Source organism: Macaca thibetana, chromosome 6, assembly GCF_024542745.1.
Source record: "Macaca thibetana thibetana isolate TM-01 chromosome 6, ASM2454274v1, whole genome shotgun sequence".
Taxonomy (NCBI): domain Eukaryota; kingdom Metazoa; phylum Chordata; class Mammalia; order Primates; family Cercopithecidae; genus Macaca; species Macaca thibetana.
Genome location: NC_065583.1, coordinates 31,894,808 through 31,917,560, shown reverse-complemented (window position 1 = coordinate 31,917,560; position 22,753 = coordinate 31,894,808). Strand labels below are relative to the sequence as shown.

Sequence of the window (22,753 nt, the reverse complement as noted above, 5' to 3'; positions counted from 1 at the left end):
TTTTTTGCCATGTCTATACACTCCGTTTATGATTAAGAGTAACAACATTTATGAGCGTGTTTCTTTAATTGTAATTAGAGAAACTGAGATATTGAGAAAAGGTCAACAAGACCCTTTTTCATGCTAAAGAAGTGAGGCCCTGTCCCTGCAGGGACTGTCCTTGAGAAGGAGACTTGACTGGCATTCTGGCACGGCCTCTGCTCTTATCACCCCTCTGGTATGGGTGTATTTATTGACAGAGCCAGGGCTGATATCACAGTTGGCTTTGTTGCATGTATGACTCCAGGCAAGTCCTTGCCTCTCTTGGGCCCTGGGTCTTCCCATATAAACAAGGAGGGGATGGGATTAAGTGACCTTTGAGTTCTGCTGCTCAGTTCTGGGGCCTTGTTGAAGGTCACTGCCCGATGGAAGCAGCATCCAGGGGAGAAGCTGGAATCATACTCTCTGGGTGAAAAGGCGCTGGAGATGTCCACATTGTTAGAGCTTTCTGAGCTGCATATGACAAACACTCACCTCAAACTGGCTTAAGTAAAAAAGGAATCTATTGGCTCATGAACCTGAAAAATTTAGATCTAGACTCAGGCTTGGCTGGATCCTGGGAATAAAAGGCTGTCATCCAGACTCCGTCTCTCTTAGTGTCTTCTGTTTTCCTTTGACTGTTTCCTCTTCAGGCAGGCTCTTCCTGGACAAAGGCAATGTGGCCACCAGCAGTGGCAGGTTCACACCTTGCCAAATTAACACCTCTTCCCCAGGGCTCCAGCGGAAGTCCCAGCATTGACTCTCACTGGACTGTATTAAGTGACATGCGCATCGCTGACCTGATCACTCGGTGGAGCTGGGGTGTAGATTCTATTGATTGGCCAGACCTAGCCCCTGTGCCTGCCTCTGAAGTTGGGAGGTGGGTGAGTGTCACTTACATGTTTTGGTCTAAGGGTTAAGGAGGGGCAGTTCTCCAAAGGCATGTCAGGAGCTGCTAGCAGCTGGGGACAGGATGTTGGGAAGGAAAGAGCCCATAGAAGTCCACTCAGGTTCATGTCCATCTGTGTCAGCGAAGTGTGCTCCTCAGATTGGCAGCAGCCTCATCACTATCATCATGTGGGAGCTTGTTAGAAATGCAAATTCACAGGTCCAGCCCAACAGGCAATTCTGATCATGCTAAAGTTTGAAAAACACTGGGGGAAACCAGTGCATCTTGCCCCTGCTTCCATCAGAATCACCTGCGTTGAGAGTGGGCCCCACTCAACGAATTTTATCAGGAAAAGGGAGGGGACCAGGTCCAGTCATTCATATTTTTTTGTTTTGTTTTGTTTTGTTTTGAGACAAAGTCTCAGTCTATCGCCTAGGCTGGAGTGCAGTGGTGCAATGATAGCTCAACCTCCTGGGCTCAAGTGATCCTCCCACCTCAGCCTCCTGAGTAGCTGGGACCACAGGTACATGCCACCAAGCCAGGCTAATTTTTTTTTTATTTTTTATTTTTGTAGACCACCTGGGCTAGTCTCAAACTCCTGCTTCAAGCAATCCTCCTGCCCTGGCCTCCTAAGGCACCGGGATAACAGGCGTGAGCCATTACGCTGACCTGATGCTTTTATTTATTTCTTTCTTTTTTATTTTATTTTTTTAAATTTTTTTGAGATGGAGTCTCGCTCTGTTGCCCAGGCTGGAGTGCAGTGGCCGGATCTCGGCTCACTGCAAGCTCCGCCTCCTGGGTTCACACCATTCTCCTGCCTCAGCCTCCCGAGTAGCTGGGACTACAGGCGCCCGACACCTTGCCCGGCAGGTTTTTTGTATTTTTTAGTAGAGACGGAGTTTCACCGTGTTAGCCAGATGGTCTCGATCTCCTGACCTCGTGATCCGCCCGTCTCGGCCTCCCAAAGTGCTGGGATTACAGGCTTGAGCCACTGCGCCGGGCCCTGATGCTTTTAAAAATGTTGCCCCAAGTAATTCTGATGGAAGCCCAGCTTGAAAGAACAACTGAGCTCAACCAAAGTCTTGTTCTCAACTATTTCTAACTTATGAAGTGGCGATAAACAAGGAAGTGGATGGTCCTTCTGCTGAGAATGACGGTTTACTAAAGGAACAACTTGGAAGATAGCAACTTAAGCCAAGTCAAATGAAGAGACAAAGCCAGGGACATGTAATCCACTGAACTTTGTGGAATTTGAACCTGGAATTTCCTACCCTATGACAAATTAATCTTCATACCCACACAGCTGATTCAGCCAAGAAAAGAACTAGAGGAAAAAAATAATAGCCACAACTGAGTGCTTACTACCAGTGTGTGTGAGACAATGTATTTATCTTATTTACACCAACATGACCCTGGAAGGTAGGTAATCCTAAATAGGAATATAATCCTGTGAAGTAGGTAATATTAAATATGAAAGAGGAAGACACCGAGGATCAGAGGGTACAGGAACTAGAGCCCGGTGGCTGAGCTAGGATTTGAATCCTGGGCTGTTTTGAAAACCTTTATTCCTGCTCTGCGTTGCCTTCTGGGAAAAGTCACACTCTCTAGTAAGGAGTCGAGGGGCTTGAGGAGGAGTTTAGAGGTGACTCCTCCGATTCCACACATTTTAAAGAAAGAGCACCAGCCTGAGATCAGAACCTGGGCTGCACTCCCAGCCCTACTCCTGCTTAGCTACATGACCTGGAGCAAGTCATTTCTCTAGCTGGGGCCTCAGTCTTCCTTTCTGTACAATGGGATGGCTTTAATTGACCCCTAAGGTCTTTTTCATTTCGGGATCATCCGTCTGAATAATGTTATCAGGAAGTTTCCAGCAGTTCTACTTTCTGGGATCCTAGGACCTATTTTGAAATGCTCCCATGGTCCGTCCTGACCAGGTGTCATAGTCAGTCTGCTGATTACTAAAGAATTACTCCCTAGACCAGTCAAGGGTTCCTAATTTTTTTTTTCAAGGCTTAGAAGACAATACAGCTCAGACAGAAGGTCTAACAGTTGCAATTAAATCTTGGAGGACTAACAAGACACTGCAGAATTTTGTAGAGTCTCAGACCGTATTTTCATCAGATAGGATGCAAAAATCACAGTGCCCCGACTCCATCAATATTGATCAGTGCCTACTACATTCAGCTTTGTGCTGGGGACCATGGAAGACACAGAAGTGAAGGGGAAGGTGAAGGGGCAGCACCCTAGCACCAAGGAGGAGTGCCATGGGTCGGGGCATGGCCCTGTACTCAGCCTCACATTAATCAGGGAAATGCAAATTAAGACAAAATGCTTTTTGCCACCAATGAAAGGGTTAATATCCAGGGCTGGCGAAGATGTAGTGAAGTGAGCATTTTCTTTTTTTTTTTTTTTGAGACGGAGTCTTGCTTTGTCGCCCAGGCTGGCGTGCAGTGGCCGGATCTCAGCTCACTGCAAGCTCCGCCTCCCGGGTTTACGCCATTCTCCTGCCTCAGCCTCCCGAGTAGCTGGGACTATAGGCGCCCACCACCTCGCCCGGCTAGTTTTTTGTATTTTTAGTAGAGACGGGGTTTCACCATATTAGCCAGGATGGTCTCGATCTCCTGACCTCGTGATCCGGCCGTCTCGGCCTCCCAAAGTGCTGGGATTACAGGCTTGAGCCACCGCGCCCGGCCGAAGTGAGCATTTTCATATACGACTGGTAGAGTGTAAACTGGCACAGCTTTTTCAGAGGATAGATTATAATATCTCCAAAAATTTTAAGTACATAACCCTTTAATCCAGCAATTCCACTTCTAAGACTATCTTCAAGAAATGCTTGCTCTATGCACAAGAAGGCAAAATAAGAATGTCCATTGCTGTGTTGTGTGTTGTATGTATTTTTTGGAGATAGCCAAGATAGCATTCATTAGGGAATGGCTAAACTGGGCTGTATTCATGCTCTGGCACTTTGCAGCATTTAACAAGCACAAAGAAGATCCCCAGATAACGACACAAACATATTTCCAAGATATATACATTTTAAAAAGCTACTCTCAGAATATATTTGGTTAGGTCAGGCACGGTGACTCACACTTGTAATCCTAGCACTTTGGGAGGCCAAGGCAGGCAGATTGTTTGAGCTCAGGAGTTTGAGACCAGCCTGGGCAACATGGTGAAACCCCATCTCTACTAAAAAAAATACAAAAAAATTAGCCGGGCGTGGTGGTGTGTGCCTGTAATCCCAGCTACTTAGGAGGCTGAGGCATGAGAATCACTTGAACCTGGGAAGCGGAGGTTGCAGTGAGCCGAGGATCACACCACTGCACTCCAAACTGGGTGACAGAGTGAGACTCTGTCAAAAAAAAAAAAAGACCTGGCATGGTGACTCATGCCTGTAATCCCAGAATTTTGGGAGGCCGAGGCAGGCAGATCCCCTGAGGTCAGGAGTTCAAGACCAGCCTGACCAACATGGAGAAACTCTGTGTCTACTAAAAATACAAAATTACCTGGGCGTGTGGTGCATGCCTGTGATCCCAGCTACTTGCGAGGCTGAGGCAGGAGAATTGCTTGAACCCGGGAGGTAGAGGTTGCAGTGAGCCAAGATCATGCCATTGCACTCCAGCCGGGGCAACAAGAATGAAACTCCACCTCAAAAAAAGAAAACAAAAAAGAATATATTTGGTTAAACACACACACACACCCCCACCCACCCACCCCCGCCACATCCTCCCCCATACCACTATGAAATACTGCTTCATACCCATTGGAATACGTATAATAATAATTTTTTTTCAAAAAGAGGCCAGGCTCAGTGGCTCACACCTGTAATCCCAACACTTTGGGAGGCCAAGGTGGGAGGATCCCTTGAGCTCAGGAGGTTGAGACCAGCCTGGGCAACATAAGGAAGCCCCGTCTCAACAAATAAGTTTTAAAAATTAGCCAGGTATGGTGGCACACACCTGTAGTCCCAGCTACTAGGGAGGCTGAAGCAGGAGGATCTCTTGAGCCTGGGCGATCAAAGCTGTAGTGAGCCGTGATCGCATCTCTGCATTCCAGCCTGCGCGACAGAGCAAGACTCTGTCTAAAAAAACCAAAACCAAATGTAAAGACAAATGTTGGTGAGGATGTGGAGAAATTGGAACCCTCATATACTGCAAACGGGAATGTAAGATGGTGCAACCACTTGGAAAATAATCTGACAGTTCCTCACATAGAATGGTCATGTGATCCAGCAATTCCACTCCTAGGTATGTAACCAACAGAAATAAAAACACGTTTTCACACAAAAATTCATACATGAATGTTCATAGCAGCATTACTATAATGACAACCCAAGAACTGGTGAACGGATAAATAAAATACTGTATAGCCATCCAATGGAACATTATTCTGCAATCAAAAGGAATGAAGTACTGACACATGCTACAACATGGATAAGTCTGAACGAGTTTATGCAAAAGCAACAAAGCCATTCACAAAATACCATGTATTGTATGATTCCATTTATATGAATGTCCAAAATAAGCAAATCCATACAGACGGAAAATAGTGGTTGTCTTGAGCTGGAAGTGTAGATGAGACCGAAAGATGAGAGCTAAGGGGTGTGGAATTTCTTTCTGAAGTAATTAAAACGTTTTAAAATTTATTGTAAAATTGGTTGTACAACTCTCTAAATATACTAAAATCCATTGACATGTACACTCAAAAGGCGTGAATTATGTGGTATATTAACTATGTCTCAATAAAACAAGTACAAATATGTACAATGTTTTCAATGAAACATTGTTTTTAAGTAGCAGAAGGAAATAGCCTAACACCCATAAATAAGTGATTGGCTAAGGAAATTATGGTAAAATACACTACTGTGGAATATAATGTAATGTTATGCCAAAGGCAAAAACGACGACCTTTTGTACGAACTCATGTGGCATGATCTCTGAGATATATTGCAAACTGAGATATATTGTACTTTAGCATAGCATGTTCCCCTCATGTAAAAAAGAGGGGGAAGAACATCCATAGTTCTCATCCACACAGACCCGGGGTGGGCAAGCTCCAGTTCACATGTCAAATCCAGTCTGCCACCTGTCTTTTACAGCAGGGAGGTAAGAATGGTGCTTAGATTTTTTTTTTTTTTTGAGACGGAGTCTCGCTCTGTCGCCCAGGCTGGAGTGCAGTGGCCGGATCTCGGCTCACTGCAAGCTCCGCCTCCCAGGTTCACGCCATTCTCCTGCCTCAGCCTCCCGAGTAGCTGGGACTGCAGGTGCCCGCCACCTCGCCCAGCCTAGTTTTTTGTATTTTTTTTTTTTTTTTAGTAGAGACGGGGTTTCACCGTGTTAGCCAGGATGGTCTCGATCTCCTGACCTCGTGATCCACCCGTCTCGGCCTCCCAAAGTGCTGGGATTACAGGCTTGAGCCACCGCGCCCGGCAGGTGCTTAGATTTTTAAGTAGTTGAAAAACTAAAGAAGAAGATTTCCTGACACTTGAAAATGATATGATGTTCAAATTTCTGTGTCTATGAATAAAGTTTTATTGGCATACAGCCTCGTTCATTCATTTATATATTGTCTATGGCTGCCTTTGCAATGCAATGGCAGAGTTAAGCAGTTGGGGCAGAGACCATAAGCCTACAAAGCCTAAAGTATTTACGATCTGGCCCTTTACAGACAAAGTTTGCTGACTCCTGGCCTAGCGTAGTTGGAAGGAAACACTGGAAACTGGTGACCTGGCCAGCTGCTCTGTGAGAGGAAGGGACAGCTGAGGGATGAGGTAAGAGGGAGACTTTTCACTGGGTACCCTTTCAGACCTATTCAAAAGATGTCAACAAAACTAAAGCTATATATTCCTGCATGTGAACATATTACGATGTAAATATGTAGAAAAATATTTCAACAGCTATCCATCAAATGCATAACAGGTTACTTACTTTGAGGGAGGGGCCTGGCTGGGGAGAGAGGAGTTAAGTAGCTTCAGTAGTAAACGTATGATTGGAATAGTTTACAAGGAGAATCACTTAATGTATGACTTAATGCAATAAAAATGCAATAAAAATAAAGAGTACATTCATAAAACATGGCCCTCGTGGCATTTTCTTGAGTTGTGTGTTCTCTGAGGTTCCATGAGGTAGGATCTTCCTGGGGACCCACGGTAGCTCCTGGCATGAAGCATGGCCCTCTGTAGACCCTAAGCTGGTTGAATGAGTGTGAGGGCCAGGAGATGTGTGTGTCAAGAGTGAGGGAGTGAGGGAGTGCCCTCACAGGAGTGCACAGTTCAGAGTGGGCTGGAGTGCAATGGGATGGCCTGGGGTAAAGGGAGGGCCAGAGTGGCAAAGCAGGGACATAGTCCCCAATGCCTCCTAGCTCAGGGCCATCAGCTCCCCTGGGTCGGCAGCCACCGTGGTTGAGGAGTGCTAGTCTTTTAGCCTGTCCTCATTCCCCTACCCTCATAAAGTCTCTGATTTTTTCTCCTTTTACAGCCTCTCTTGAAGGGCATTAGGGGAGTCTAGCTAGGGCCTTATGCAGCACCACCCGTGCCTGCTACTCCCTAGAACCGCCTTTTCAGCAAAAGCACCATCTGTGGTGTCACTGCTGTCTGTGGAGGAGACGACTCCTGCCTGCTACCCAGTGCTGGAAGAATCCCCTTCCCAAGGACCAAGCCTGTGGGGGCTGCAGCAAAACTGAACGTGGATGTTCAGGCGCCCAAGAACAGTTTGACTCCAGGGACCAATGGCAAGAGGGTGTCTCACACATGAGAAAATTGAGGACGCCTCAGTTTTGTTTGGTTTGTCCTCCATCTCTTCTCCCAGAAACAGGGCCCTTATTTTTATTTGGGGAACTCTTTATGCTCACTCCATGTAATTTGGGTGGGGCTGAACCAACCCTGGATACAAGATTGAACACAAGAAACAGACCTGGTCAATCAGAAAATTCTATTTTTCTGGTCACAGTGATTGGTTCAGAGATGAGTATGTGGTCCAAAGTTAAGCCAATGAACGTCAGCCTCAAGATTTTTGCTGATGCTATCAGGAGAGAGGTGCTGTCTCTGGGCTGGGCTTGTTACCTGCAGAACTACACTTAGAGCTGATGGTTGACTTTTGTCAATACATAGAGCAAGGCCAGCCTGAGAACAAAGCTAAGATGGGCAGAAGTAGAGCTGAGAATTGGAGACTGGTTCCTGATGGCAATGTTTACACCAGATTCATATCTACCCTTGGCCTTTTCAGTTAAACAAACTCAAAATTCCCTCTTTTGCTTTGGCTGGTTTGTGTCGATAAGAGTCACTGAAAAGCAATGTTAGCAGAGGGAAGCTTCCTGTCAGATTCTCTGAGCATTTCATGAAGATTTCATTTCCACCCACTCTGCTGTGCACTTACAACCCTCTGCTCCCAGCTGTCCAGGGGCAGTCTGCCTCTCTGGCTTGCTGGCTCTCAACTCCTCTCTGAGTGAGATGTCCGATCCCCTAGGTCTTCTCTCCTCCCCTTGGCAACCTACTCCTCTGAATTCCAGCCCCTGAGGATCCAGGCCCATGGCCTGGTGTTAACCCCCATTCTCTTTATGACTGAAATGTGTCCCAGACACAACTGTTGATGTTCTTTGAGCTTTGATGAGTACGTCCTATTTGCCAGACTCTGTGCCAGCCTCATTACATGCACAATCTCATCGAATCTTCTCAATAATACTGTTGGGTAGGTTTTATGATTATTATTTCCATTTTCAAGAATAGAAACCAGTGGCTTAGGGAGATTAAGTAACTGGCCTGAGACCAAACAGCTGAGTCACACACAGCGGGAGGCAGGGCTAGACAGAGTTGTAGGAGGGAACTGACCCCAGGGCCTGTGCTCCAACCACCGCACCAGCGCTTCTAACCCGAGCGAGCCCCAGGATCACCGGGGTACAGGAGCCCATTCCAGGGACCCACCTCCTCTGAGTGAGGACAGGAAGGTCTGGGAAGCTGCTTCATTAAATGCCCCAGGGGATATTGAAGCATGGGTCCCCAGGACCTTACACGGACAGCAGCCACTATCTCCCCCATTAAGGACCTTGGCCTTAGAAAGGAGCTTGGCATTTCCAGATCTATTATTGCAGAAGCTGAAGCTCTGCCCTAGGTTAGAAATGATGACAACGCTAGACAAACTTCTTTGCTGACACAGGGAAAGGAGAGATCAAGGGCATGTGGATAAGCAACTCATGCCTGGGAAGAAAACAAAAAATTAAAGAATAACATCATTCCACTCTTCAGGGGGTGGGTTGTGAGGGTCTGGACTCTAAGAGGTAAGAGGTGTAAGCCAGGGCCCAGGAGAAATTCAAATTCTACAGGCTTTCTTCATTTGTCCCTGAAAAGAAATGGCTCTCACGGCCCCAAGAATGAAGTTCAAAGTTATTATTATTATTTTTTTAGACAGAGTCTCACTCTGTCGCTCAGGCTGGAGTGCAATGGTGCAATCTCAGCTCACTGCAACCTCTGCCTCCCAGGTTCAAGCAATTCTCCTGCCTCATCCTCCCAAGTAGCTGGGACTACAGGCACCTGCCACCACATCTAGCTTTTTTTTTTTTTTTTGTATTTTTAGTAGAGACAGGGTTTCACCATGTTGGCCAGGCTGGTCTAAAACTCCTGACCTCGGGTGATCCACCTGCCTCAGGCTCCCAACGTGCTGGGATTACAGGCATAAGCCACCGCACCCTGCCAAGTTCAAAGTTCTTAACAAAGCTTTCCACCCAACATGAGCTGGTTGTGCTCTCTTGACACCTGGCTTTTAGGCATACCTCACCTCTCTGCCTGAAATGCTGTCTCTTTCCTTTCCCTCCTTTGCTTAACAAACTTCCGCTTATCCTTAAGGTCCCAGCATTGATGGCACTCCCTCTGGGAAGCCTCCTCCAATCACCAAATCTAGATTAGACATCCTTCCTCAGGGCTCCCTTACCTCCCTTAATATGTCTTGATTGTACCTCTTATATTGTATTTTATGTGTTTAATTCACCCTGCTATACAGTGAGGTTCCTGAAGGAAGGACCATGTCTATCGTGTTCTCTATTATATTCTCAGCACCAGATACATTACAACAATGAGTGAATGAAAGCTTAGTGAAACCAAAACAGAAAGCCCCAGGCTGTTACATGCAGTAATGACATTGACCACTAGATGGCACACGACTATGACGTCCCAATTGAGATGGGCTGGGAGAGGGGCGTGAAATTGATTAGCAGGTTGATGGAAGGAGGCCGGTGGGCCTCTGATCTTCTCCAGACTGACAGCTGGAGACCTTTGTGATCCTTAAATTTGTATGTGTGGAAATCTTTGTTCAGGTACTTGCCTTACTCCAGAACCCCATTTCCATTAAGGGTTACGTCTTCATGCTACACATTAAACGCTTTTTGATGTCTCAGAAGTTTCTTCTCTTGCCTACCAAAGAGGTGCTTTCTGTGATGGGCGTTGCTGTTGACTGCTTGAAATGGTTTTATAGACTGCTTTTTCTTATTACCCTTTAGGAATTAGGTGGAGTCTGTCACTTTTAGGATCTGAGCCACCAGTGAGTCCAATCTTCCACTCTTCAGTTGATCTGAAACTTCTGTTTTTTGGCTTAAGAACTAACACACACTTAGACTTGTCTTCCTCTTCCCTTTTATCACCAACACAAGTTGGCTTATTTTTCAACGAGCTCATCTTATACAAAGCCATTTTTTTTTTTTTTTTTTTTAGTTATCCCTGGAGAATGTCAGGATAGGTGACAAGTGTTGACCTGTACCTGCTGGGCAGCAGGCTAGACTTACAGACCGGTGTTATTCTTCCCAGCATACCAGCTTCCCAGTGCCATGATTTAAATCTGGACCCAGTGAAATGACTAATATATGCCATGAACATTCTGGTTTGCTCACAAATAATTAAAACCAAACACTTCAATTGAACAATGCCAAGAATCTAAGGTAGCAAGCTGATGGCTAGCTAGTTTCCTAGAAGCCCCAATAGTCCCACACTTTTATTATAATAATGATATCATTTGGAGAATTATTTTTCTGTGGAAAGTAATAAAAACCTCAATTTGGCAGAAATTCGGTAACTTGCAGCCTGTAAGAAGTTAGGAATTAGGTGTTGCCCTAATGGGGTTAATTCTTAATTACCCTATAGATGCTCACGTGGCTACATTAACCTCTCTGCGCCTTTGCCTTCTATCTCTCCAGTGGAGGCAGCAAGCCTGCCAGGGCTGGCCTGAGAAGGGGAATTTGAGCCTCCTCTTTGTACATATATTTGACTTGGCACTGGTTCCAGGCCCGTGTAGCCACCATAAGCAGTTACAAAGGCCTCTGGCAATCTTGCTTTGTCCGGCTCCCCAGCCGATGCCAGTCTCTGCCCATTACACCCTTCATATCTGAACAGTTTGGGAATTATTTAGAAACGGCCTTATTTGTAGTCCTACAATCCAGCCAATATGACAGCCATAAAGATTGCTTTGCCGTTCCTTGAGCTGTTGATTGAAGGGTGTGGAGGGAAACAGAAACTAGATTAGTCAAGGGCTTTGCCCGAAGGTTGCCCAAAGTGGTACACTGGTCGTGGGGGACAGGCTAGCACCCAGGGCTCTTGGCAACCCAGATAGTACACTCTCCCTCCTGTGGGCTATTTCCAAGAGCTGTGTGTGTGTGTATGTGTGTTGGATAGAGGGAGTAGTTATTAGTCATTCAGCCAAAGTCCTTCTCTCAACAAGGATGTTGTGGATGGCCACCAAAATGGGTTCAGTACTAAGCTTCATGACATTAGATTTGGCAGTGATTTCTTGGATATGACACTAAAGGCTCTGTAACAAAAAATATATATATACAAATTGGACTACATGAAAATCTTTAAATTTTGTACACCAAAAGACACTATCAGCAGATAAGAAGGCAGCCCACAGATTAGGAGAAAATATTTGTAAGTCACATATTTGATAAGGGATTAATATCTAGGGTATATAGAGAACTCCTAAAACTCAACAAGGAAGAAAAAAACCAGCCCAATTTAAAAATGAGCAAAGGAGCCAGGCGCAGTGACTCACACCTGTAATCCTAGAACATTGGGAGACCGAGACGGGTGGATCACTTGAGGCCAGGAGTTTGAGACCAGTCTGGCCAACATGAAGAAATCCCATCTCTACTAAAAATACACAAAATTAGCTGGGCATGGTGGTGTGTACCTGTAGTCCCAGCTGCTTGGGAGACTGAGGCAGGAGAATCACTTGAACCTGGGAGGCGGAGGCTGTAGTGAGCGGAGATCATGCAAGTGCACTCCAGCCTGGGCAACAGAGTGAGACTCAGTCTCAAAAAAAAAAAAAAAAAAAAAAAAAAAAAAAAAGCGTGCAAGGGGTCTAAATAGACATTTCTCCAAAAAAGATACACCTATTGCCAATAAACACATGAGAAGAAGCTCAACATCACTAATCATTAGGGAAATGCAAATCAAAACCACAGTAAGATACACCTCACACCCATTAGTATGGCTACTATAAAACAGAGAAACAAAACCTCCATAAAATAGCGTTGTCAAGGATATGGAGAAATTGGAACCCCTTGTACACTGTTGATAGGAAAACATAATGGTGTAGCTCCTGTGGAACAATGTGGAAGTTCCTCAAAAAGTTAAAAATAAAATTGCCATAGGATCCAGCAGTTCCACTTCTGGGTGTATACTCAAAAGAGTAAAAAGCAGTCTCAAAGAGACACTTGTACACCCAGGTTTCTAGTAGCAGTATTCACAATAGCGAAAATGTGGAAAGAACCCAAGTACCCACTGATGGATGAATGGATAAGCAAAATGTGGCATGTACATACAATGGAATATTTTTCAGCCTTAAAAAGGAAGGATGTTCTAACACGTGCTGTAATATAGATGAACCTTGAGGACATCATGCTGAGCCAGTCACAAAAAGGCAAACACTGGGCCGGGCACGGTGGCTTATGCCTGTAATCCCAGCACTTTGGGAGGCCAAGGAGGGCAGATTACGAGGTCAGGAGTTCAAGACCAGCCTGGCCAACATGGTGAAACCCCGTCTCTACTTTTTTAGTAGCTAATACAAAAATTAACTGGGCGTGGTGGTGCACTTGTAGTCCCAGCTACTCGGTAGGTTGAGGCAGGAGAATCGCTTGAACCAAGGAGGCAGAATTTGCAGTAAGCCTAGATCGCACCACTGCACTCCAGCCTGGGTGACAAAGCAAGATTCCATCTCAGGGGAAAAAAATTAAAAAAAAAAAAAAAGACAAACACTGTATGATTCCACTTATGTGAGGTACTCAGAGTAGCCAAAATCTTTGAGTCAGAAAGTAGAATGGGCTAGGCGAGGTGGCTCACGTCTGTAACCCCAGCACTTTGGGAGGCTGAGGAGAATGGGTCACTTGAGTCCAGGAGTTGGAGACCAGCCAGGGCAACATAGTGAGACCCCAGCTCTACAAAAAATTTAAAACATTAGCCGGGCATGGTGGCACATGCTTGTAATCCCAGCTTCTCGGGGTTGAGATGGGAGGCTTGCTTGAGCCCAGGAGGTTGATGCTGCAGTGAGCAGTGATTACGCCACTGCACTCCAGCCTGGGTGACAGAGCAAGACCCTGTCACAAAAAAAAAAAAATAAAAAACAAAAAAAAAAAAAAAAAAAAAAAGGTAGAAAGGCGGTTGCCAAGGGCTAGGAGTAGGGGAGAATTAGGGAGGATATTGTTCATTGGGCCCCGACTTTCGGTTTTATAGGATGGAAAGAGTCCATGGAGATGGTGGTGATGATTGTATAATATTATGAACGTGTTTATCACCATTGGACTGTACAGTTAAAAATGGTTATGACTATAATTTTTATGTTACGTATATTTTACAAAATAAAAAATGTTCTAACAAACGGATTCAGTGTTGAGCCCACTGTTATTGGGTGGGTGGGTGGGTAGGTGGTGTTGACAGGATGGAACAAGAAGAAATGAGACCCAGTCCCTGGCCTTAGCCTCTGGTCTTGTTAGGAACGCAGAGTGAAAATCAACCAAGAGGACACTGGTAGGAAGCAAGGCTCCTTGTAACTCCAGTGTTAGCTCAGGTCACATGTCCTCAGAGATTAAAAGAAATTGGCTAGTGCCCTATCCCTCCTCATGTGGGTGGTCTAATGCCCTCCAAAGGCTTCTGCATGTTCCCAGGGGCCTCTCTCTTTCCCATGTCCCCAGACCTTGGGTTCCTTCCTTCCATGAGGCTGTTTCAATTCCAGGGTAATAGGAACTGTCTTTCCTTGTTTTCCTCTAAAACTCTGCCTCCCGAGGTTTTGTGTGTAGCCAGCTCTGCCAGTAGTCTGGTGTGGTCAATAACGCAAGCACTGATAACCTGAATCCTGCGCAGCCCTGGGCCTGGAGGCCCTTGTGCCACCAAGTCCTCTGGCCACCTCTCTTTACAGACCTCAGCTCTCCGTTTGTTTTTGTTTGGTTTTGGTTTCGTTTATAGAGACAGGATTTCACTCAGTCGCCCGTGAAGGAGTGCAGTGGAGTGATCATACGATCATAGCTCACTGAAGCCTCGACCTCCTGGGCTCAAAAGATCCTCCCGCCTCAACCTACCAAAGTGCCGGGATTACAGGTGTGGGCCACCATACCTGGCCCCTACCTCTCCATTTGGATCCAGCCTGGTCTCCTGGCCCTTAGAGTCCATGTTCGAGGTACACCCCCAGGAATGCAGTTTCCCTCAAGGTATCATTTGGAGCAATGGATTTTCCATTCCCATTTCCAAAGAACTCCTTGCACATTCCAAGACTCGTTAACGTGATGTGCTAAGGAAGGGCCATCTGCCTTTTGAATTTTGTACCATGTGCAACTATTATTTATTCTCAAAGAGCCAAATACTTTTTTGAAAGAGACTTTCTTCTTAGGATCTCACCTTTTACTGGAAAGAAAAAACAAAAATCCTTTGTAATTTTAATCCATTTTTATCTCCTTCTCCTATCAGCCTCTTCAAGGAAGGAGATAGTAGGGAGATTTGTTTTTCCACCTATTGGAATTATGCCTTCCCTCTTAGAAAGCAGAAGCTGTTGCAGTGATTTTGAGTTTGAAATGACATTATTTTCTGACTTTGCCCCATTTGTTATGTGCACCATCCCATTCATTCATTCAATAAACAAACAGATGCTATAGAACTCAGTGGAAGGTAGAGTCTATGGGCGGGAGTGATCCGAGGTGGCTTCATGGGAGGGGTGGGAATTGACTTGGAAAATCATGGGAGGGAAGGGGTAGAATTTAGTTCAGTCAAGAAAAAGAGCAGGCAGGTAGAAAGTAGGAGTATAGACTGGTAGGTGCGGGGAATGAATAGCCTTCCATTCAATCAACAAGCATTGCTGCGGCTCCACGCAGTCTTGGCCACGGGCTAGGCACTGTACTAGAGACTGGCAAATGGACACAGGCAGTTCCAATAGAGGGGAGGCATGGGAGAAACACAGTTCATGGGGAGAGAGGTGCTGCCTCAAGGAGACTGAGAGAGGCTGCCAGGAGAGAGTGACATTTCAGCCGAGACAGGAAGAATGTGTGGGTGATGGTGAGAAGCTGTGCTTCAAGCAGAGGCAGCATTGTTTATGAAATTCCCAAGTCGAGGGAGCTTGATGAGGAAATGGAGGAAGTCCGACCTTGCGAGACGCAAGAGCTGGAGGAGCAAAGTGAGGAATGAGGCTGGGAGGGGCAGGTGCGGGGCAGGTGCAGGGCAGGTGTGTGCAGGGCAGGTATGTGCAGGGCAGGTGTGTGTAGGGCAGGTGGGGCCTCGGAGGCCCCAGAAGGAGGAAGCCATGTAATCCTGAGGACAGGAGAGGCTGAGGGGTTTCTTTAGCAGCGAAGCTACATAATCAGAGCTGGGCTTTCAAAAGGCACCTGGGCTGGGCCTGGAGAATATGCTGAATGGGGAGAAATGGAAAGCAGTGGGCCCATTTTGGGAGGGGATTGCAGTGGTGCAGCAGAACTCTGACGCCTTACAGGCTGTGGGTTAGAGGAGAGACCTGTGCTAAAACAAGAGTAGGCAGGGATGGAACCTGGGACCTCACAGAGGAGAAGGCAGAGACGAGAGGACTTGCAAAAGGGCAGCCTCTGAGACAGGTCAGGGTGGTGACAGGGCTCCTGCTTGGGGGAACCAACTGGATGAAACCTGGGTCACCAAGGATGAATCCTCTGTTCTCCAAGAAGGAGTGCGGCACTATAGGTTGTCCCAAGGGCGAGACAAGTGCTACTGGTGGGCAGTGTCCAAGACGGGCATGACAGCGTTGACTCACCTGGCAGAAAAGTTCATTTATTTCTCAATTCCTCTTCAGTTCTTCAAGGAGAAAGCCTTGAATGGGTGCTAGACTCTTCAACACCTCTCTGACATTTACTAACCTCTCTTTTCTATAAAGAGAGAGCAAGCCTCAGTCTCAGAGCCTTCAGCAGGCAACAGTGTCTAACTGGGATTTGATAACATTTCATTGCATGTATTTGTGTGGCTGCCTTCCATTTATGGTCAGTCATATCAAGTTTCCAATTATGGCAGTGATATCGAGTTTCATTTTTCATAAAGGCATTTAAGCTAAGGGGGAAAATAGGCCACCTTTAAAGATATATTAAGTAAATAATGCTACAGGTGGTCTAGAGCTATGGCAAAAAACAGGAGGGGAGGACTCAGATGACAGAAGGTTGGGAAAAACTTGGATAATAAAAAGGGCACTGGGTTTGGAGTCCTGAAACTATGTGTAAGCACTGTCCTCCTCCTCCCAGTCGTCGTGGGGACTCGTTGACATCATGGATGGGAAAGGGCTCCAGGAACCCTGAGGCCTCTTGGGACATTCCTTATTGTCAGGATGACAACAGGAGGCAGTCTCCACCCTGATCCTCCCACTGGGTCCTGGGCGTGAAGGTGGGAGTTAGCAGTGTGGGGTAAGGTTAGTGTCCACTTCATTCTAGTAACTTTTTTGGTTCATCAAAGAAATTAAGCCTGAAAAGCAAATCTCCCCAAAGATAAAATATTCAAGGCTGGGCACGGTGGCTCATCGCTATAATCCCAGCACTTTGAGAGGCCGAGGTGGGTGGATTGCCTGAGGTCAATAGTTCGAGACCAGACTGACCAACATAGTGAAACCCCGTCTCTATTAAAAATACAAAAATTAGCTGGGTGTGGTGGCAGGCACCTGTAGTCCCAGCTACTTGGGAGGCTGAGGCAGGAGAATCACTTGAACCCAGGAGGCGGAGGTTGCAGTGAGCTGAAATTGTGCCACTGTACTCCAGCCTGGGTGACACAGCGAGACTCTGTCTCAAAAAACAAAACAAAACAAAACAAACAAACAAACAAAAAAACATAAGTTGTCCAAACACTGTTAGGTATACTTTGCTCTCCTGAAGTGGTGTCTAAAACTCAAGCCACAGGAAGGTTTAGAACATGAGGCTGTTGTTGGTGTCAGTTTGGTACTCAGTGCAGTTCCTGAGCACCAGGAGCAGGGCAGTCTGGCATTGGTCACCAAGGGGAAGCGACCTCTCTGTGACCCGGGGAGTTGCTATTGTTGCAAGACCGAGAACTCGGTGCTCCCGATCCTGGGGCTTCCTCTTACAAACTTTCCATCTTGATGTTGGTGGGTGTGTTCCAGCCCACTTCACTCCCCAGGCCCCAGTGGCGGGGAGCTTGACCAGCATGGGCACTGGCAGACTGTGAAACAGGGGATTTCCTTCAGCGCATTTCTGCAGTCACCACAGCTGAATCCCTCTGTTAGTTTACTTCTTACTGTCAGTCGTCACCTGCTCCTGGAAGGTAAGCCGAATGAGGACAGAGCCTTGTTCTCACTGGTGTTCCCAACACCTTTTGCAGTGTCTTGCACTTAATAAGGATGGTTGAAGAAACAAATCAATGAGAAGGGCCAGAATGTAATCTTAATGTTCAGCTTCCTCACAAGGCTCCGGACAGACTCCTTAGAGCATGACTACGAAATACAGAATTGGGAGTGAATTGGAAATTGGCTTTTTCTTGCCCCTGTGACCTCTCAATCTAAAAAAAGTATTAAGGAATGAATCCTTTTAAAATGAGAGTTTAAGGCATTTAAAATTGCTCTGAGTTGAAAAATCTGAAGCAATATTTAAGGAGCATTGGTATGCTTTCATTAGTTGCCTAAGTCACAAAAATGTTCCCTTTGGGGCTGGATCTAGGGAACAAGAGGGTTCCAGGTGGTTTCTTGGGACAGCGAGACTGCAGGAGGGTGGTTTGCCCCAGTTCACTCTGGAGAGGTAACGTGACTAGATGAGTAGGGCTGACCAGTGCCTAATGCTCACCCCAGCTCACCACCACTTTGCTTTCAATGGAGACTCAAATCCTGATTCTTCCCTTAGTAGCCATGGGACATTAGTCAAGTCACATCACTTCCTCTAATGGGGATAATCATGGTTCCTATGTTATGAGGAGCTGGGGAACTATTTTAAGAATTAAATAAACACGTGCATGTAAAGTCCTTAAAACAGTATCCTATCCATAGTAGGTGCTCAAAAAATATCAGCTTTAATCATTATTTCTTCCATTTTCTCTTTCTCTAATATAATGAGACCAATTCCAAGAATATAAAAGCATTGCAAATTAGTTTAAGGGAAAATATGATTTATGGTCTCTAACAAATAAAGTGTACATTTAGAAGGATGATGTAAATTCCAAGAGACAAATGTTATCGGTGAGTTGGGGGTTTTCCCTCCTACAGTTTCAGCAACTTTCCTAAAGATGTGTGATCTCTGTTTATAAACCCCAAGTGCTCAAAATGTTAGAGGTTTTACTGAAGTCAAGTGTGGGTGACCTCTGTTTTTAATCAACAGGCAAACTGAAAAGACTCCCTAAAATTTAATAGCTATAGCTCCATTTGTTTTTTTTAATCACCAAATTAAAAGTAAACCACAGATTTATAATTAATGCCTGAAATATTATACTTTGAAATGTAATATGCTGATTGTGATAATTTGCAGAGAAAATCAACTTATACATAATGGATTTTTATGTCCCTAAATTACTGACATTATTTTTGACCTAAAAAGGGATTGCACATAGTTTAACTTTCTCTTAAATTTTCATACACCCCACCCCATCTCTTCCAAATGCAACATAATCTTTTTCCCCAAGGTATCAATATTAGAGAGAATCATAATTTCTACTCTGGAACCCTTCCCTCTTCCTTGGAATTTGCTTCCCATGACTGCACACACTTAGGTCCCTCTCCTCTCCCTGAAGTTCAGCCCCCAGCTCGAGAAACCAAAGTCCCCATATGCAAGGACAGGGATGGTCTGTTCTGGGGATCTTCAGGGAATAAGCTACACCCATCTTCCTGTCAAAGGCATTTCCCAATTACTCTCCTGAAAGACCCAGGCAGTCTCCCCTCTGGGAAGAAGGGGAAAGGGTATGGATACGCATGCCTCACTCCTTGCCACCTGTTAACATGTAGTTGAATTCTAGAATCGTAACTTGCTTTGTATGTCCTGCAGTGTTAATTCCCATTTTACTGATGAGGAAAGGGTGGGTGGCTGTAGGGTGACATCATATAGGCCATTTCTTCAACAGGATTTTGTTTGGTTCTGTTTTGAGCACCTTCTGTGGGCCAGGCGCTGCATTAAGTGCTGTCGACACGATGATGAGCAAGACAGTTCTACATCTCCCTGGAGCCTGAGTATCTTTATCTGCATAGTGGGGACAAAAATCCCACAATAATGACTTGGCCCTTCTCAAGGGGTTGTGTGGAGATCAGCTGAGCTAATGGAGGAGAAAGTGCTTTGTAAAATATTAAGTCACGATACCAATATGAAGAATGATCAGATATAGAGTGAAAGTAGATGTTTAAAAAGAAGGCTTGGCCGGGCGCGGTGGCTCAAGCCTGTAATCCCAGCACTTTGGGAGGCCGGGACGGGTGGATCACGAGGTCAGGAGATCGAGACCATCCTAGCTAACCCGGTGAAACCCCGTCTCTACTAAAAAATACAAAAAAACTAGCTGGGTGAGGTGGTGGGCGCCTATAGTCCCAGCTACTTGGGAGGCTGAGGCAGGAGAATGGCGTAAACCCGGGAGGCGGAGCTTGCAGTGAGCTGAGATCCGGCCACTGCACTCTAGCCTGGGCGACAGAGCGAGACTCCGTCTCAAAAAATAAATAAATAAAAATAAAAAATAAAAATAAAATAAAAAGAAGTCTTGTTTTTCTGCACTCTTTATTAAACGATAATAACAACAACCACTTATTGTGCACCTACTGTTTGCCAGCACACATTCTTGCAAGATCTCACAGCAACCCCCAAGAGAGCTGTATGATCTCTTGCAGGGGCCAGGGCAGCCTGCCCTAGGTCACGCAGCTCGTGTGTCTTGGAGCCAGGATTTCAGCCAGCACAACCTGCCCATTTCCCTTTTGGCAGACTCTCATGCAGGCTGTGGGGAGGGCCTAGATATCCTGGAGAGAAGGGTCAAGGAAAGGTTGAAGGTAGAATGGAAGAGGAAGGAAGAATAAATGCATCTCCCTCAGGATCACCCAGGCAAAGATGAGCCCTGGGGGTGCCAGAGAACTTCTCAGGAAACAGGCAATCAGGGACAAAGACTTAAGGGTTTGGTAAGAGTTTCTAAACCTTTGTGACTTCCTCTTATTGGTTCTTCCATTATTCAGGCCTTCTGCCTATAGGGAGAAGCAGTGAAACACAGCCTCTGTCTACCTGTATGTATTAAGTGCCTATTACAGTGCCAGGCAGGCACAAGGAGATGGGCTGGGGGGATGTCTTTTCAGAGGCAGGAGGAAGAGAGGTGTTGAGGCGTCCTGTGATGCACCCATTGTGTCTGAGAATGAGAACACCAAAGGACTGAGAGCGTGGCGGTGGCTCGAAAGAGGAACGGAAAGCCCATGAGTCTCTAGGGCTTTCAGGGAAGAAGAAAAGGGGAACAGGGGGGCATGAGCCCAACCTGGTCCTGAGCTGGGTGGGCCAAGAAGGGAGAGGACTTGGCCCTGACCCCGCCACAGGCTGTCACAGGGCTGAAATTGGGCTTGGGCTGGGCTGTGTCCTCCTTGGCCCTCCAAGCCCTGAAGTTCCTCTTCCTCCTCCCTCCTCCCTCCCCTGTTCCACAAGCACCCACTCTTGCATTCTCGGGGAATCAAAGGCTAAAAATAAACAGTTGCCACCAGACTCTGGGCCCAGAGGGGAATGGGTTCCACAGGAGTATTGCGGACTGTGGGTTGGGGCTGGGGCGAGGGGATGGAAGGTAGGGGGACAGCTAAAGGTCTTAGGACCCCCTCAAGTGGTGATGCAAATAGTCCCCCTGCTCCCCACCCTGGGTCTGGAAGAGCCAAGCCTTCTAGCCTTCAGCTCCATGACCTTCTACAGCTGGGGCTATTTGGATCCTGGGCAATGTCACTGTGCCTGCTGGAGAGATAGAGCATGTGGCAAAAAATAGCTTCACCTCCTTGCAGTATTCCTACCCATAACTGGACTCAGAGAGTCTTTATCAGTCCAAAGGCATTCTCCCAGTGGAGCAAAGGTGCCTTTCTGGGAAGGCAGAACCCGTGACTCCTCAGCCCAGAGAGGACTTAGTGGGGTTCTCCTTACCGAAAGCATCACTGGAATCCTTTGGAAGAGAGTCCAATTTTTGGAGTGGAAGGCAGGGTGGGGAGTGGGGGCCGATGTCAACTAGCAGCATACATCTGTCATCTAAGAAACCTTCTTGGCCGGGCGCGGTGGCTCACGCCTGTAATCCCAGCACTTTGGGAGGCCGAGGGGGGCGGATCACAAGGTCAGGAGATCGAGACCACGGTGAAACCCCGTCTCTACTAAAAATACAAAAAATTAGCCGGGCGCGGTTGTGGGCGCCTGTAGTCCCAGCTACTCGGGAGGCTGAGGCAGGAGAATGGCGTGAACCCGGGAGGCGGAGCTTGCAGTGAGCCGAGATCGCGCCACTGCACTCCAGCCTGGGCGACAGAGCAAGACTCTGTCTCAAAAAAAAAAAAAAAAAAAAAAAAAAAAGAAACCTTCTTGGGTCTTAGCTGTCCCACTCTTCTGTCTGTGTCACTGACAAACACAAGTCCACTTCCAAAACTTACTTGATGGATTCATGGATTATTCCAACTGAGTCATTGCCCAGACTTTTGTCTCTAGGAATCCAGGGACTGGGAGACCCTCCCTGGCTCTGTGTTAACTCCATATTTAGCCATAAAGAGACTGCACCTCCAGGGACAGGGACCCTGGTGCCTCTGAAAACATTAATAAGAACAATAATAACAACATTAGCTACCGTGCACGGGGCACGGCTGATGTACCAGGCATTGTGGTCATGACTTTATGTGGATTATCTCCCTTAATCCTCACAACAACCCATGTTATCATTTCGTACCCATTTTATAGGTGGGAAAAATGAGACCCAGGGAGATTAAGTTGCTGCCATTTGCACACACATAGTGATGGAGCCCAGGTGAGATGGTTTACATCAGCCTGACTCCAGATCCTGTACTCTGAGCCTCTACAGAAAATGTTCTGTTTCAGATGAAGGACCCACCAGGGAACGGGAAAGAAAGGCTACAAGGCCAGTGGCAAGAGTTCCCAGAACATTTCCCTGGAGAGCTTTCACTGTGCCCTGTCCACTGCTGTGTCCCCACACTTGCATTCTGCAATCCCACTAGCAATGGCTCGGTCAGAGGTTGAGCCACTCTGACCTCTCAGGCCCTTGCATATGCAGTTCCATCTGCCTCAAATGCCCTTCCCTCTGCTCTGAACTTGGCCACCTCCTGCCCAGCTTAACAGCTCTTTCCTCAGAGAAGCCTGACTTGGCCAGATCCAGTCCCACCATGCCATTCTGTCTTACAGGCTCTAGCACAGTTGTTATGGAAATGTGTGTTAGAATTTGTGGTATTTGTCTCTGAATGGAAT

At 46.5% G+C, this 22,753-nt stretch overlaps 1 long non-coding RNA gene across 1 annotated transcript in view; it reads right to left on the bottom strand.

Moving 5' to 3' along the window:
- Positions 1-16,280, bottom strand: part of LOC126956819 (uncharacterized) — a 26,271-nt gene extending 9,991 nt beyond the window's left edge. The window contains exons 1-2 of the long non-coding RNA XR_007726478.1: positions 16,144-16,280; positions 4,414-4,555 (exon numbers count right to left, since the gene is read on the bottom strand). This is a non-coding gene — a long non-coding RNA (uncharacterized LOC126956819). The remainder of the gene's footprint in view (positions 1-4,413; positions 4,556-16,143) is intronic.
- Positions 16,281-22,753: the final 6,473 nt, after the last annotated feature.